General features: G+C 39.5%; 1 long non-coding RNA gene across 1 annotated transcript; it reads left to right on the top strand.

The window, feature by feature from the left end:
- Positions 1-2,233: 2,233 nt before the first annotated feature.
- LOC128246482 (uncharacterized) lies at positions 2,234-17,592 on the top strand. Its single transcript, XR_008263260.1, has 3 exons — positions 2,234-2,346; positions 12,877-13,070; positions 17,457-17,592. It is a non-coding gene; the product is annotated as an uncharacterized LOC128246482 (long non-coding RNA).
- The last annotated feature ends 847 nt before the right edge of the window (positions 17,593-18,439 follow it).

The raw sequence follows: 18,439 nt of genomic DNA, 5'->3' as shown, positions 1-18,439 counted from the left end.
TCAGTTCTTCTGTGTTCTGTTCCGCTTCTTACTGTCAGTTCTTCTCTATTCTGTTCCGTTTCTTACTGCCAGTTCTCAACTATTCTGTTCCGTTTCTTACCTTCTTTATTCTGTTCCGTTTCTTACTGTCAGTCCTTCTCTGTTCTGTTCCGTTTCTTACTGCCAGTTCTTCTCTATTCTGTTCCGTTTCTTACTGTCAGTTCTTCTCTGTTCTGTTCCGTTTCTTACTGTCAGTCCTTCTCTATTCTTTTCTGTTTCTCACTGCCAGTTCTTCTCTGTTCTATTCCGTTCCTTTCTGCCAGTTCTTCTCTGTTCTGTTCCGTTTCTTACTGCCAGTTCTTCTCTATTCTGTTCCGTTTCTTACTCTCAGTTCTTCTCTGTTCTGTTCCGTTTCTTACTACCAGTTCTGTTCTGTTCCGTTCCTTTCTGCCAGTTCTTATCTGTTCTGTTCCGTTTCTTACTGCCAGTTCTTCTCTATTCTGTTCCGTTTCTTACTGCCAGTTCTTCTCTATTCTGTTCCGTTTCTTACTGTCAGTTCTTCTCTGTTCTGTTCCGTTTCTTACTGTCAGTCCTTCTCTATTCTTTTCCGTTTCTTACTGCCAGTTCTTCTCTGTTCTGTTCCGTTTCTTACTGCCAGTTCTTCTTTATTCTGTTCCGTTTCTTACTGTCAGTTCTTCTCTGTTCTGTTCCGTTTCTTACTGTCAGTTCTTCTGTGTTCTGTTCCGTTCCTTTCTGTCAGTTCTTCTCTATCTGTTCCGTTTCTTACTGTCAGTTTTTCTCTGTTCTGTTCCGTTCCTTTCTGTCAGTTCTTCTCTATCTGTTCCGTTTCTTACTGTCAGTTTTTCTCTGTTCTGTTCCGTTCCTTTCTGTCAGTTCTTCTCTATCTGTTCCGTTTCTTACTGTCAGTTCTTCTCTATTCTGTTGCGTTTCTTACTGCCAGTTCTCATCTATTCTGTTCCGTTTCTTACTGCCAGTTCTTCTCTGTTCTGTTCCGTTTCTTACTGTCAGTTCTTCCGTGTTCTGTTCCGTTCCTTTCTGTCAGTTCTTCTCAATCTGTTCCGTTCCTTTCTGTCAGTTCTTCTCTGATCTGTTCCGTTTCTTACTGTCAGTTCTTCTCTATTTTGTTTCGTTTCTTACTACCAGTTCTTCTCTATTCTGTTCCGTTTCTTACTGCCAGTTCTTCTCTATTCTGTTCTTTTTCCTACTGCCAGTTCTTCTCTGATCTCTTCCGTTTCTTACTGCCAGTTCTTTTTTGTTCTGTTCTGTTTCTTACTGCCAGTTCGTCTCTATCTGTTCCGTTCCCGTATGTTCCGTTCCTTAATGTCCGTTATTTTCTATTCCGTCCGTTTCTGTTCCGTTTCTGTATGTTTCGTTCCGATCTTTTCCGTTCAATCCCAGCTTTTTCCGATCCGTCCTGTTTCGTTTTCATGTGTTTGGTTAGTTCATTCAAATGTCAATGTTTGCATCACAATACTATGGCAAGATCAGGTTCGGGTTAAATGCAAAGGCTTAAAAACGTTCTCAATAGAAGGGGCTTCCATGCTCTGAAATATAAGAATTGTAAATTAAAACGTCTTCAAAATGGACAGACCAAATGCCTCATGTTAGGATATTTGACAATACAGTTTTGCTTTTTATAAAGAAATCTTTTTCCTTTTTTTAATGTTTCGATCGCATCATTATCTGTTTACTTAATACAAGTTAACGCAACTTCAAGGCGAAGCAAACAGGTGCATTAACTTCATAATTATGCACTTATTTTTTAGTGTACCTCTCAAGCGACCAGGCAAATATTGTCAATGTTTCACGAAACAATAGTACGTACTTTTTGACAAGATATTTCATATTCTAAGGTTACGCTTTTCATGTCATGTTACGATATTAATTCTGACATCCGCCACTTAACACATGTCTTCGCGATATCAAAGGCAAAAGCTATGATTGACGTTTTATGGCTGATGTATCATGCGTTGATGGCTATGCGGACCATCATGTCAATAGCCGGTCCTTAACCAATGGAGACCAAAACAAATAGTCGGAATTTTCCGTTGCTTTACGAAATCACGTCGGAAAAGAAAACAATCATCGGGAAAAAAACGGAAACTCCCGATCACGTCTTCGTCATTTATTCCAAGCGTTCGGACGGTTACGTCAATGTCCGGACATGAGTGAGACGTATAGCGCGTAATTTTAAGGTGTGTCGTGTCCGAGTAGAAGTTAGTGCTTTGTCTATCGGAGGTAGTGTGATACCGTAACGTACGGAAATAATCAAGATGAATACAAAGACGTGTTTTTTTGTTTTGGTAATATGCGGCCTCTTGGCTCTTCAGGTTTCCAACGTTGAAGGTATTATACATTATATATTAATGATATAAATGCTTAATTAGTGTGTGTGTATATATATGTGTGTGTGTGTGTGTGTGTGCGTGTGCGTGTGTGTGTGTGGTTTTGGTTTCTCTTATTTTACGTATCTAAATGATTTTGATTCACTTACGTCTGGTTTGAGTAGGTCTGAACTAACTGATTTAATAAAGTTTGAATTGCTGACTTGCTCGTGCATACTTAAATTATGAATGATCTGTTTTACCTCCAAAACCTTATCTTGCTAGTTCGAGAGAGGAAAAAGTAAACAAATATGTTTCTCAGTTGTTTCGGACAACAGCATGCCATGCAAAAAATACAAAGGTAGACATTGAGAAAGTGAAATGAAACGGTCAGCAACAGAACACAATTTCAAATCCAGTTGTTGTGCTTGTCTAAAAAGGGACAACTAAATGATAATATCATTGACTAGTATTAAAAAGCATAATCTTAAAGAGAAACTTTGTAGCGAATATGGAAGGAGTGATATGGCCGTTGATTGTACTCAATTGGAATTTCGAGAAACATGGGCCTTCTTGTAAATTTGTAAATACATGTTGAAACATTACACTTGCATGTTTTATTGAGGCCATTCCAAATTGATTCTATAGTTTGCTCCAAACCAACATTCCCGTCAAAGTGCCATAGACACCCTCATTTTAATTCTTTTTGCAACAAATGTATATCAGCTGACTATTTGCCATATTTATAAGGTTCATACGATCATTTGTGTGTTTAATTTCGATTGTTATAAATGTTTTGGGGGGCTGACAACCTTCCCGCCCATTGGTGCTAACAGTAGGTAACCATGTTTACCATTGCCGTATATGACTATATGTAATCAGTAATATATTGACGTTATGACAAGCAATTACGTGCGAGTTTGGACACAGAATGTCAACACATCATTTCACGTGGAGTTTAATTATTCAAGATGTTTACACATGATCCATGCATATGTCTGAATGCACAAGCAATTTGTCAACACATCAATCCGTCTTTATTTCTGTCAAGTAACACCATGATATACATGTGAAATACTCGAGTAATTTCAGCCTACCATCATAAGATAACAACAAATCCAATTTCGGTTACGCGATACTATTATTTTGCATTTTACAAAGTCAACACTTATAATATACAATTAAGCTCCCTTTGATTAAAAATACCTTTCATCAACTCGACTAAGCAACACTAATGATAATTCAGGCTGAATTTGCGTATATAATAGTTTTCATTGTACATATAAATTAATGTCGATACTGTTTTAAAAAGTTTATTTGTTTGAAGAAAAGAATGAGTGATTACAAACATATTACATACATACCATTAAACACTGATAAAAACAACAACAGCATCAATTATTTTATTTTTTAAATATTGAGTAAACGAACCTGTCGACTTTAGCGATTAACGTTACTAAGGATGATATCAAGTAGATCTATTTGCCCCCTATCTTACTCAAGTCTTTTATAATTCCCTGAATACTATTCTATAACCTCCTATAGAAGAAAATAACAAAATCAATACTTTTCAATGGTATTATTTTTGAAGTCTCAGTGAAGCACTTGGGAAACCGATTTACACATACAGCATGAACTTGCAACATGAGCAAAGTATGTCTTGGTTACAACATGCCTGACAAAAATGAAGCTTTCAGACGTGGTCGACTGGCCGAGGAAAAACTGAGATAAAACCCTCCTTCTAGTGAAAACTGAGAAACCTCTGCCCGTTTGTCATCCAGATTTACAAAATTTGTCTTGTACCACTAGATGTCGGGCCTCATCACCCATAAGCCCTCAAAGATGTCTAGAAAATATATCATTTTTATGATTCATGAATAAATACTTTATCAAGTTATACGAATGTATAATATTAATGGTTATGTTCTTTGAAGACAAATGAAAACAAATTGATCATTCATTCCCCAAAACTGAATGCCTTTATATTCATATGCGCACGAATCACTCGTGCTTAAAGTTCGCCACCTGGTGGTTATTTCATTATAAACAAGGGAAAATAATTTCATTCTAATTCGTTTTACTCAAACGTAGGCAAATATATTTATTAATTGTACCTATTTATACATAACGTGTAATCTAATAAGACAATGATTTTTTTTAAATATATTCAAGACCCAAACGATTTATAGATGCATGCTCAAATAAAAGAAAACAGGCCTTCATTGTATTCTGTGCTTGCCAGTATATTGTACTTCAGTTGTTTGACAGTACACATACATCTTATTTGTATTTCCACTAATCAATCAAACACTTATATAAACCCAAATTAACCGTTTCGTAACTTGAAAAATAGGGCGAGCCTTTACGCATTCCTGATATGAACAATTACAAGGTAAAACATTTTGATGCAGGTGATTTACACGGTGATAATTGTGTTCAGACATCCTGTTAACACGGAAATTGTGTGTTGACCATGGGGTCAAAAGTCGATAAGTGTCCGTGTGTGTGCGCAGTCAAGGAAATTTATCTCACTAAGCACTTATCAGGAGTCTAGACTTCATTGAAAAACTACCGCCGAAATTTGTATAAGGAGTTTTAATGTAATGTTCAATGCAATAAAGTGTTTGTAAACAATTTATTTAACATATGGTTCTTGATTAATCAGGGATATAAAAGAAACGTAACACGAAATGACGTTCATGTGACAATACATGATGTCGAGTTCCTTCTGGCTTTCCACGTGTAAACAGGAGATTTCGTGGTGTTGTAAACATGGACATATAAGTCCTACTATATAAACATAAGTTATACAGTTATATATTTCATGAACATAATTGTCTTAGAACGTAAGTCAGTGTAGATCTCACTCTTCTTGTTCGGGAGTTTTGGAAAAATCGTGTGATAACAATGTTTAGACCACCAAAGAACGCAAACTCCAAAGAACTACTTCTATTCATGTCGTTTTAACCCATATGGTTGATTAATCATATTATAAGCCAAAACAAAAAGCTATATTGTGTATTTGTTGACTTTTCCAAAGCCTTTGATTATAATGTAAGAGAGAATCTTTTGTTTAAAATACATAAACTCGGAATCAGAGACAGACTGTTTAACGTTATAAAATCAATGTATGGTCATGTAAAAACAAGAGTTCGACTCAGCTGTGAGCTTGGTAATATTTTTGAGAGCTGTTTAGGCGTACGGCAAGGTGAATGCCTCTCGCCATTTCTATTTTCAATGTATATCAATGATTTAGAAGAGGTTTTATATTTACAAGGAGCTAAAGGCATTGGTACAGACATGTTAAAAATTTTCTTGCTAATGTACGCTGACGACATAGTCCTATTTGCGGAGTCAGGTGAAGAGTTGCAATAAAATTTAAATATACTCAGTGAGTATTGTAACAGGTGGAAACTAAAGGTCAACATTGATAAAACAAAGTTTTAATCTACCGAAAAGGTGGAAGAATTCCTGCTAATTTACGTTTCTATTATGATGCTAATATCTTAGATATAGTCAGCCACTTTACGTATCTTGGCGTAGTATTTACGACAGGTGGTTCTTTTCTGCAAGCAACAACAACACTCGCTGGTGTCATATTGTAAATTGCACTTTTTTCATAATGTATAGTTTCAAAGAATTGCATATCTAAATGTACTTCGTTGATTATAATATGTTATTGTTTGTGAATGACATTAACACTAACACCATCACGTAGAGATATCTACACAAGAAAACTTATAGGAATATAGCTTAAACAGTATTTATTAAATTGTATTTATTTATTTATTTATTTTTTCTTTCTTTTTTCAGGCTTTCGTTCATTTTTATAACTGATCGCCATGTATATATGCAGAATATTCAATTTATCAATGATCAAGGGTCATTTTTGACTTATATCATTGTCTTTATTATGTGAACTGTTTTATACGAAATAAACTTTGTTCTGTTCTGTTCTGTTCCAAAGAGTGCGAAGCATTCATAACAGCACTAGTACTATTTCTTCAAAGATACTTACATAAAACACAAATAACATATTATCAATAATACTTGAAAAAGCACAATCATATTCTCATTCTTAGAACAGACAATTTCCGATAATCTAAAAATAGTTTCAACTACATTAACTGACCGATATTCTAAACATAGTTTCTACATACATTAACTGACCACATGTTTGTCCTCACCGCGGGAAAACGACCATCTGATAAGCTCTGCATTTTGAAAGGAATTATTGCTAAAGTTGTTCGTAAAATAAAATCATTTTCCTTAAACAATTAAAACGTTTATGTTCATAAAACTTTCCTAACGTATGGTTTCTAATCAAAGCACCGAAAAAACTTTAGAGCCGATGGAAAGAGGCATGCATTATAACTTAAAATACATGGGGATGGGGGATACGTCGACTGAAGTGATAAGCCGTGCACTTTGAATGGAATTATTGCTGAAGTTGGTTTGATGTATTATACTTTCCTATCGTATGGTATCTAATCAAAGCAAGGAAAACTCTTTAGAAACGATTGAAAGGGGTATGCATTGTAACATTAAATACACGGGGATGGGGGATTGCGACGATTGAAGTGACGTTAACATAAACAAAATGACACAAGGCGCCATAAAATAGATAAAGATATGTTTGTTTTCTCGCCCAATCTGGGCACAAGCGCTCTTGGCCATAGGCACAGTTTTCACTTTTATCTATGTGCCCTTCATTGATATATAAAACGGTAATTTGGCGTCAATGTATCTATTTAAACAAAAGTTACTTTCGATCCAAACGCTAGTACCGGAAGCAATATTGTCCTTATTGGCGGTGGCCTTCATTCAGAAGTGTTTAACGTGTCCAGTTTACGAGTATGTATATGAGACATTTGTTTCATATAAACTTGACATTGTTATTTGCATCATTTGATGAAACTTAGTTAGACGCTTGATACGGTAATGAAATAATGGCAGCAATAATTCACAATGACATTCATTAGAATTAATTAGAGGGTATACATCGTTGATGTATACATATCTACATGTTTATATTGCCGATAACATTTCACACTATATGTGCCGATTATTAGATACATGTACTGTTTCAAATTACAAGGTATCGGATCAAAACCGTTTTACGTTCACCTCGGCTGTGACTCGGCCTTAACGTTGGTTTGCTCCATTTTCTTACAATGTAAAACATAAAAAGATAGTCCTATTCAAGGCCAACATCAAAATATAGTCCTATTCAAGGCAAATATCAAAACATAGTCCAATTTAAGGCGGGTGTCCATATCTAGTCCTATTCAAGAAAGATTTCCAAATCTAGTCGTATTCAAGACAGATATACAAATCAAGTCCTACTCCAGGCAGATATCTACACATCTTGTCCTATTCAAGAAAGATATGCAAATCTAGTGCTATTCAAGGCAGACATCCAAATACAATGTATAATCCTGTCCAAGGCAGATATCCAAATATAGTCCTATTAAAGAAAGATATGCAAATCTAGTCCTATTCAAGGCAGAATATAGATCCAATGATATTATGCCTCGCTGTGTCAAGTATCTAATACCCAAGTCAAGTTATATTCAAGCTTACAACGCATATGCCGGCATCTTCGGGTATTTGATACCCCAAAACTAGTCTTTATTGACCTAACAACTATGCCTTCCTGCTTCATACAAACTGATGCCCAAATCGAGTCATATCCAAGCTAACTTAACACCCATTTCTCCCTTGTTGGATATAAGATATAAGCCTCCCTTTTTCAGGTATAAGAAGTACAAATCTAGTCGTATTCAAGCAAGCCTAGCGCATATGCATCTCCGGTTTCGGTTTCTGACATATTCAAGCTAACTTAACGTATATGCATCACCGGTTTGGGTAGCTGACCTATTCAAGCGAAACTAACGCATATGCATCCCCGGTTTGGGTAGCTGACCTATTCAAGCGAACCTAACGCATATGCATCCCCGTTTATGGGTAGCTGACCTATTCAAGCGAACCTAACGCATATGCATCCCCGGTTTGGGTAGCTGACCTATTCAAGCGAACCTAACGCATATGCATCCCCGGTTTGGGTAGCTGACCTATTCAAACTAACCTAACGCATATACATCACCGGTTTGGGTAGCTGACCTATTCAAGCGAACCTAACGCATATGCATCCCCGGTTTGGGTAGCTGACCTATTCAAGCGAACCTAACGCATATGCATCCCCGTTTATGGGTAGCTGACCTATTCAAGCGAACCTAACGCATATGCATCCCCGGTTTGGGTAGCTGACCTATTCAAGCGAACCTAACGCATATGCATCCCCGGTTTGGGTAGCTGACCTATTCAAACTAACCTAACGCATATGCATCCCCGGTTTGGGTAGCTGACCTATTCAAGCGAACCTAACGCATATGCATCACCGGTTTGGGTAGCTGACCTATTCAAGCGAACCTAACGCATATGCATCCCCGGTTTGGGTAGCTGACCTATTCAAGCGAACCTAACGCATATGCATCGCCGGTTTGGGTAGCTGACCTATTCAAGCAAGGCTAACGCATATGCATCACCGGTTTGGGTAGCTGACCCATTCAAGCTAGGCTAACGCATATGCATCCCCGGCTTGGGTAGCTGACCTATTCAAGCGAACCTAACGCATATGCATCCCCGGTTTGGATAGCTGACCTATTCAAGCGAACCTAACGCATATGCATCCCCGGTTTGGGTAGCTGACCTATTCAAGCTAGGCTAACGCATATGCATCCCAGGCTTGGGTAGCTGACCTTTTCAAGCTAACCTAACGCATATGCATCCCCGGTTTGTGTAGCTGACCTATTCAAGCTGACCTAACGCAGATGCATCACCGGTTTGGGTAGCTGACCTATTCAAGCGAACCCAACGCATATGCATCCCCGGTTTGGGTAGCTGACCTATTCAAGCGAACCTAACGCATATGCATTCCCGGTTTGGGTAGCTGACCTATTCAAGCGAACCTAACGCATATGCATCCCCGGTTTGGGTAGCTGACCTATTCAAGCGAACCTAACGCATATGCATCACCGGTTTGGGTAGCTGACCTATTCAAGCTAGGCTAACGCATATGCATCCCCGGCTTGGGTAGCTGACCTATTCAAGCGAACCTAACGCATATGCATCCCCGGTTTGGGTAGCTGACCTATTCAAGCGAACCTAACGCATATGCATCCCCGGCTTGGGTAGCTGACCTATTCAAGCTAGGCTAACGCATATGCATCCCCGGTTTGGGTAGCTGACCTATTCAAGCGAACCTAACGCATATGCATCCCCGGTTTGGGTAGCTGACCTATTCAAGCGAACCTAACGCATATGCATCCCCGGCTTGGGTAGCTGACCTATTCAAGCGAACCTAACGCATATGCATCCCCGGTTTGGGTAGCTGACCTATTCAAGCGAACCTAACGCATATGCATCACCGGTTTGGGTAGCTGACCTATTCAAGCTAGGCTAACGCATATGCATCCCCGGCTTGGGTAGCTGACCTATTCAAGCGAACCTAACGCATATGCATCCCCGGTTTGGGTAGCTGACCTATTCAAGCGAACCTAACGCATATGCATCCCCGGTTTGGGTAGTTGACCTATTCAAGCTAGGCTAACGCATATGCATCCCAGGCTTGGGTAGCTGACCTATTCAAGCTAACCTAATGCATATGCATCACCGGTTTGGGTAGCTGACCTATTCAAGCTAACCTAACGCATATGCATCCCCGTTTATGGGTAGCTGACCTATTCAAGCGAACCTAACGCATATGCATCCCCGGTTTGTGTAGCTGACCTATTCAAGCTAACCTAACGCATATGCATCACCGGTTTGGGTAGCTGACCTATTCAAACTAACCTAACGCAGATGCATCACCGGTTTGGGTAGCTGACCTATTCAAGCGAACCTAACGCATATGCATCCCCGGTTTGGGTAGCTGACCTATTCAAGCGAACCTAACGCATATGCATTCCCGGTTTGGGTAGCTGACCTATTCAAGCGAACCTAACGCATATGCATCCCCGGTTTGGGTAGCTGACCTATTCAAGCGAACCTAACGCATATGCATCACCGGTTTGGGTAGCTGACCTATTCAAGCTAGGCTAACGCATATGCATCCCCGGCTTGGGTAGCTGACCTATTCAAGCGAACCTAACGCATATGCATCCCCGGTTTGGGTAGCTGACCTATTCAAGCGAACCTAACGCATATGCATCCCCGGCTTGGGTAGCTGACCTATTCAAGCTAGGCTAACGCATATGCATCACCGGCTTGGGTAGCTGACCTATTCAAGCTAACCTAACGCATATGCATCCCCGGTTTGGGTAGCTGACCTATTCAAGCGAACCTAACGCATATGCATCCCCGGTTTGGGTAGCTGACCTATTCAAGCGAACCTAACGCATATGCATCCCCGGTTAAGGTAGCTGACCTATTCAAGCGAACCTAACGCATATGCATCCCCGGTTTGGGTAGCTGACCTATTCAAGCGAACCTAACGCATATGCATCACCGGTTTGGGTAGCTGACCTATTCAAGCTAGGCTAACGCATATGCATCCCCGGCTTGGGTAGCTGACCTATTCAAGCGAACCTAACGCATATGCATCCCCGGTTTGGGTAGCTGACCTATTCAAGCGAACCTAACTCATATGCATCCCCGGTTTGGGTAGCTGACCCATTCAAGCTAGGCTAACGCATATGCACCCCCGGCTTGGGTAGCTGACATATTCAAGCTAAGCTAACGCATATGCATCCCCGGTTTGGGTAGCTGACCTATTCAAGCTAACCTAACGCATATGCATCCCCGGCTTGGGTAGCTGACCTATTCAAGCGAACCTAACGCATATGCATCCCCGGTTTGGGTAGCTAACATATTCAAGCTAGGCTAACGCATATGCATCACCGGTTTAGGGAGGCGACCTATTCAAGCGAACCTAACGCATATGCATCCCCGGCTTGGGTAGCTGACCTATTCAAGCTAGGCTAACGCATATGCATCCCCGGCTTGGGTAGCTGACCTATTCAAGCGAACCTAACGCATATGCATCCCCGGTTTGGGTAGCTGACCTATTCAAGCTAGGCTAACGCATATGCATCGCCGGTTTGTGTAGCTGACCTATTCAAGCTAACCTAACGCATATGCATAACCGGTTTGGGTAGCTGACCTATTCAAGCGAACCTAACGCATATGCATCCCCGGTTTGGGTAGCTAACATATTCAAGCTAGGCTTACGCATATGCATCGCCGGTTTGGGTAGCTAACATATTCAAGCTAGGCTAACGCATATGCATCGCCGGTTTGGGTAGCTGACCTATTCAAGCTAGGCTAACGCATATGCATCTCCGGTTTGGGTAGCTGACCTATTCAAGCTAAGCTAACGCATATGCATCACTGTTAGGCTTACGTATGTAATTAAAATTCTAGACCTTTTCAAGCTTACCGTACGCATATGCATCACTGTTGTAGGTATCTGATGCAAAATCTAGTCTTTTCCAAGCTTACCTTACGCGTATGCATCATTGTTTAGATATATGACATAAACAGGTTTACCTTTCGACTATGCACCCCTGTTTAATGTTAGGTATTTGTAGCCTGACGCATGTACATCCCTGTTTCAGATATCTTACATATTTAAGCTAACCTTACGCCTAAATGTCCCCGTCCCTGTTTCTGATATCTGACCTATTTAAGCTAACCTTACGCCTAAATGCCCCCCCCCCCACCTGTCAAGTTCAGATATCTGATCTATTCAAGCTAACCTTACGCCTAAATGTCCCCATCCCTGTTTCTGATATCTGACCTATTTAAGCTTACCTTACGCCTCAATGCCCCCCCCCCCCGTTTCAGATATCTGACCTATTCAAGCTAACCTTACGCCTTAATGTCCCCATCCCTGTGTTTCTGATATCTGACCTATTCAAGCTTACCTTACGCCTTAATGCCCCCCCCCCCCCCGTTTCAGATATCTGACCTGTTCAAGCTAACCTTACGCCTAAATGCCTCCTCCCCCCTGTTTCAGATATCTGACCTATTCAAGCTAACATTACGCCTAAATGCCCCACCCCCTGTTCCTGATATCTGCCCTATTCAAGCTAACCTTACGGCTTAATGCTCCCTTGTTTCTGATATCCGGCCTATGCAAGCCAACCTTACGCCTAAATGCCCCATGTTTCAGATATGTTACATATTTAAGCTAACCTTACGCCTAAATGTCCCCATCCCTGTTTCTGATATCCGACCTATTCAAGCTAACCGTACGCCTAAATGCCCCCCCCCCCCTTGTCAAGTTCAGATATCTGATCTATTCAAGCTAACCTTACGCCTAAATGTCCCCTTCCCTGTTTCTGATATCTGACCTATTTAAGCTTACCTTACACCTTAATGTCCCCTGTTTCTGATATCCGACCTATTCATGCTAACCTTACGCCTAAATGCCCCCCTGTTTCTGATATCCGACCTATTCATGCTAACCTTACGCCTAAATGCCCCCTGTTTTTTCCTGATATCTGACCTATTCAAGCTTACCTTACACCTTAATGCATCTCCGTTTCAGGTATCTGCTACACATACGTGTGCCGCCGGCGCTGCATCTACAGTGCACCACGTTACGAGGAGTACGCCTTCCGCTACCTGTGGACAAAGGCGTGCGGACGCGAGGCTGTGCAGCGCTACGGCATGAAGGCCTGCTGCGTCACCTGGGGGCGCTATTAGCCTTTCAAGAGAAACAACTGGTGTCGTTGCATTGTAGTGAGTATGTTCACAATCCAGTTGCTCCAAACTTAGCCCAACGCCCGCTGAACTAAAAAAAAGAGATGTCATTAGTTAATCCATGTTAAACTTACCTGGTAAAACCATGTTAAATTTACCTGGTTAAAATCATGTTAAACTTACCTGGTAATGATGATTACGAATGTGCTGTATCGTGGACTGCTATACGCTTGGAAATAAATTCAATATGCACAAAAATGGCTTAATACTAAAAATAATATTCTAAAAAATATGAGGTATTTTTATCCATCTAAAATCAGCTGTAGAAATGTTAATGATCATACAGCTGATTGTTTTCTATTTGCTTGACATGTGAAATGTGGCATTGGTGTCCGTTTTATGCATTGACTTAATGCGATTTGTGCATGTATATTCAATGTATGTGAAGTTAGCGGCCTAGCGGCCTAGCCTGTATATTCACACGTTTACGAAATCAACCGCAACCGGAATGAGTCAGTTTTCTCATTAGGTAGAAGCTTAATCACGCTTTGAAATGTCAGTTCTTCAAGTAAATCAGTTCACTAAGTGTCTGGGGCACACACGTGGCGCTTAAGTTATTTCCTTTACCGTAGTCATCCATAATCATAACGATTCCAGTCATTATATGTGAGATGTCAGCAACATAGTTACAAAAGTATGTCTGAATAGGGATAAAATAATGAATGCTCAAGGACAAGAGCATTCTGTACAAGTTAACGTGATTTATTTTCGTTCTTACAAGACAATTTAACAAGGTTTCTGGTGTAAGACATGCTGTTTCCAGACAGGGAGTTGCTGTAGTTTCGGCATAACAACTCTAGTAAAACGCCGGAAAACCTGCCGACAACACGATTTCTACAAATGTGCGCGAGTGTAGAACTTAAAATTAGAGAACATGCTCATGGAAGTCGTGTCTATGTAAACCATGAATCTGTGTCTTATCAACAGATTGGCATTTATCAAGTAACTGAAAACATATTTTCAACATATATCCTTCGTCCGAATAGAAACTTTTTGCAGTTAAAACACTTAATCTACATATGTCTTTGTTAAATCGGCCAGAAAAAAAGTATTTATTCGACAAAGTTCCTGTAACGACATCGTACTGATCGCAACATTACAATTTCGATACTACGACACTGCCATGTTTTTTCTGATTTATTTACGCAATAATTAAAAAATCATGATTTAGACGTCATTGGCGAGGAATCTGGCTCCTCTTTGGTCTTTATTTTTGTAGAAAGTGTATTCTGTGGAATGCCGAAGTCGTCTGCATTTTTACTTTTTAGATTTAAAATGTAAAAATGCTCTGAAACGCACCCCAGCATTCGACATTTTGTCACATGGAGGGCAAATTCTTCTCTGCGAATGCACGCTGGAAGGCGATAGTATGTTGATGAAAACGCGATTGTACGATGATGAAAACGCGACAGTACGATGAGGAAAACGCGAAATCACGAGTTTACGATGGTGAAAACAAGAAAATACGATGGTGAAACACGATAGTTTATCGCATTATCATCATCGTACTGTCGCGTTTTCACCATCGTAGTTTCGTGATTTCGCGTTTTCACTATCGTACTTTCGAGTATCGCGTTTCAGATCAACACATTCACAGGCGATGGCCCTAACGGCATTCCATACTGTAAGACCTCAAACTTCTCTATGTAAAGTGTTATACTGTAAGCTTTCTCTTTGTCTCCTTAGTTCCTTACGCAGAAACATAAGGACTTGAATAGAATTTCTAGGTGCTTTTAATATTATAACACAATACCTTTTCTTATATATGTCTGGCTATAGCAAAGGAAACATTAAATTCTGTCAAATACACATGCTTGGTGGTCCAATACCTACAGCGACGACATACTGAATACGAACAATTCTTGGCAGATAAGGCATAAGAGTGTGCACAACTTTTGATAAGCGCCACATCCACCCAAACCTAAATTATTTAGTTTGAAATAGTGCCTTTTTCTCATCGATATTGCCACGGAGAACGGGGGCACGCGCCGGTAACCCCCCATCGACATAACATTTGACGAATAAATGCGCGCACTGGCGTATCAACCCGAGCGGTCAACAATCTACATTACTAATCTGCTCTAAAAGCTACGGAGGCTGCGTTTACCATGAGTAGCTTGCTAAAAGCAGTGCTGTCATGGGTAATTATAATGATTTGTGCGGTTAATATAATGCGATTAAGCCGCATTTTTGCTTAATAACGCAATTTTAGAAATAGAAAACGCAATTATTTTAATATCGACGCGTTATATAATCAAAGCGCTGATAGCGCTGCATGAACAGGGTTTTATACGGGTTTTCACCATTATGATTGACGATCATGTGTGTATTAATAAGGTGATGATATGTAGCACAGTGAATCTAAGAGTCCCCGTGAAAAAAACACAGGGGCCGCTCCAGGTTTATTGAAGAATGATGGTAAATGACAAATTAATATTTTATTGACAATAAAGTTAATGTCTCTGTGTAACCTTGCAAACCAGGATGGAGAATGTCACCAATCCCAACATAAGACTCCATCCTATGGTGTTACAATATGAGTTAGGCTTGCCAAGGGTTTATTAACCAGAGAAATAAAATTAAAATTGGTTGATAATCCAGGGTAAATTTAAAAGATATACTAAAACCGTTTCCGGTTGGTAATTAGATGTTGGCATAAACAAAGACTATACTAATCATTAAATTGAAAACGATCCTTTTCAGGGCCACTGTTAAAATTTGAAATAGTATTTTAAAAAGTTATATACATTATTTACATAAAAAGGGATTCTCACCCGGGAGGAACGATAAATAGATACTATGCAACAGCTGGTGAATTATTGAATACGGAACAACTTCGAAAATACAACAGACTAAAAAGAAATAGTTACTTAATTAAAATGATCAAAATTAAAATAATTGCTTTCAGACAATTGTAAATGAAACACCTTAACATGTTATTAAATTATTTTCTCATATTTACACCAAACCAGCAAAAAAATATAACTCAATTCATTTTTATGAAATGGAATTTAAAAAAAAATGCACAAACATGCGTCTTTACGACACTATAAAAAGTATATAAAATAAATTAAACAAAATAAGTCTTGAAAAGTCTTTAATTTAAAAACTGATTTTTTCCCCTTCTTTGTCTATATGGTCAGCAACTCTCTTCTATTTCTATATCGTCAGCTAACTCGTCAGCACTTTAATACGTGCCTGCCAAAATGGCGTGCGTTTGTTATTCCCACGTGGGTTATCACGTGATGTTTTAAGCGGGGGGGGGGGGGGACTGTGTGCAGGGGGTGAGATCATTGTGTCACGTGATGGAATGATGCGCTTTGAGTGAATAGTAATTCTTTGTTTACGTTTCGATGTTCATTCATTTTTGGCGCAGGGATACTACTTTAATATTATCTTGATCTAAGTTCAACAAATTAAATGATTCAAATAGATATTGCGTTTTGATTGCTTCTTGCTTTGTCAAATCTAGCTCGGTTATTGGAAACATAGCATGCAATATATATAGTCCGCACTTTCTCAAACTATATTTTTGGTGGTAAAGAGGCAGACGACACTTGTTTCTATTAATAGGCATTTTATGTTGTGAGTGTCGAGTTTGTGGCTACACTGAACAGGGTTGAAAAAAACAACAACAGAGTACGCAAATAGTTTTAACATGAACTCTTATTTAATCATATGTAGCGATGTTTGCATTTTGGTCGCGGCCGATGATCTAGAAAAATAAAATCTGGACCATCTGATTCTGCAAAGTTTTCCCCCCAGAAATGAATCCGAAAACCTATACGAAAATCAGTTTGTTGTTGATTATTTCAGCCTGCTACGATTTGTTAGTCATTTAATGCCGAATGGAGCGGAAAGGTGTCAAGATTTTTTCAGGTTGCCTCAGTAATTTCAGCCTAGAGGCTCGGTCATGTTGCGTTGTTTTAAACCACTGACATAAATCTGTTCATAGGTTGGGGCACTATTGAGGTACATCAATACATACAGGCATTATAGTATGTGGGTCATTCGATCCAGGGAAAATTTGCGCGAGGATTCTGTCATTGTAGAAAGAGACCTAAACATAAACTTAATTAGCAATTCCACAGCTTTTTGATGGATGCATTTTAATCAGCGGGCATACCCCTGTTGTAAATTAAATACGACCCAGTCATGTTTGAAATGAAGAGAAAAAAATTTACTAAAAATACCTGTGACAGTGCCTTGTTTACGAAACAAAAGTTCCAGATAAGATTTCATATGCAATTATCCCATACCATTTCAATAAGTATTTCAAGTGACTGATACTCCTGGAGCACGATAGTCTTTCAACTCTTTGAGCGCTTTGATTCACGTATGTGTTTAAATGTTTTATGTTTTCAGGATGCCAGAGGTCAAGGTCAAGGTTTCATGTCACTTTCATCACGAAGCACATACCATACACGAGAGGCGATACTTGTATTTATGTATGTGTGGTTATTAATGGTTTTCATGTAGTTTTGTGAGTTTTTGTGGTAAATTTCAGCCTTTAAATAAAATGCAAAAACTTTTCACTTGTTTTTTAATCTGTAATTGTTTCGTTTCATATCAGCAACATACGTTACATTTAGTTACAATAAATAAGTGCGATTTCTTCGAAATGTTAACGCTAGTAGTCTGGACAAGAATGGTGTAATGCAAAACAATAACTTGAAGAAAAATAGTGTTATGCACACAAAGCGCCTGGACGAAAATATTGCATTGCAAGAATTGTGTATCGTACACCTTTAGCCTGGACAAGAATAGTGTAGCGTATACCAAGAGCTTGTAGGCAAATAGTGTAATTCAAACATGTAGCCTTGGGAAAATAGTGTAATTCACGCAAAGAGCCTGTGGAAAAAAAGTGTAATTCACACATAGAGCCTTGGGAAAATAGTGTGATTTACGCAAAGAGCCTGGGGGAAAATAGTGTTATTCACACATAGAGCCTGGAGAAACCAGTGTAATTCCCACATTGAGCCTAGGGATAATAGTGTAATTCACACATAGAGCCTGGGGGGGGGAAGTGTAATTCACGCAAATAGTCTGGGAAAAATAGTGTAATTCTCACATAGAGCCTGGGGAAAATAGTGTAATTCACGCAAATAGTCTGGGAAAAATAGTGTAATTCTCACATAGAGCCTGGGGAAAATAGTGGAATTCACACACAGAGCCTGGGGGAAATAGTGTTATTCTCACATAAAGCCTGGGGAAAATAGTGTAATTCACGCAAATAGACTGGGAAAAATAGTGTAATTCTCACATAGAGCCTGGGGAAAATAGTGGAATTCACACACAGAGCCTGGGGGAAATAGTGTAATTCACACACATAGCCTCGGGGGGAAAGT

Source organism: Mya arenaria, chromosome 9 (genome assembly GCF_026914265.1).
Source record: "Mya arenaria isolate MELC-2E11 chromosome 9, ASM2691426v1".
NCBI classification, from domain to species: Eukaryota; Metazoa; Mollusca; class Bivalvia; order Myida; family Myidae; genus Mya; species Mya arenaria.
This window is presented reverse-complemented; position numbering and strand designations above follow the sequence as displayed.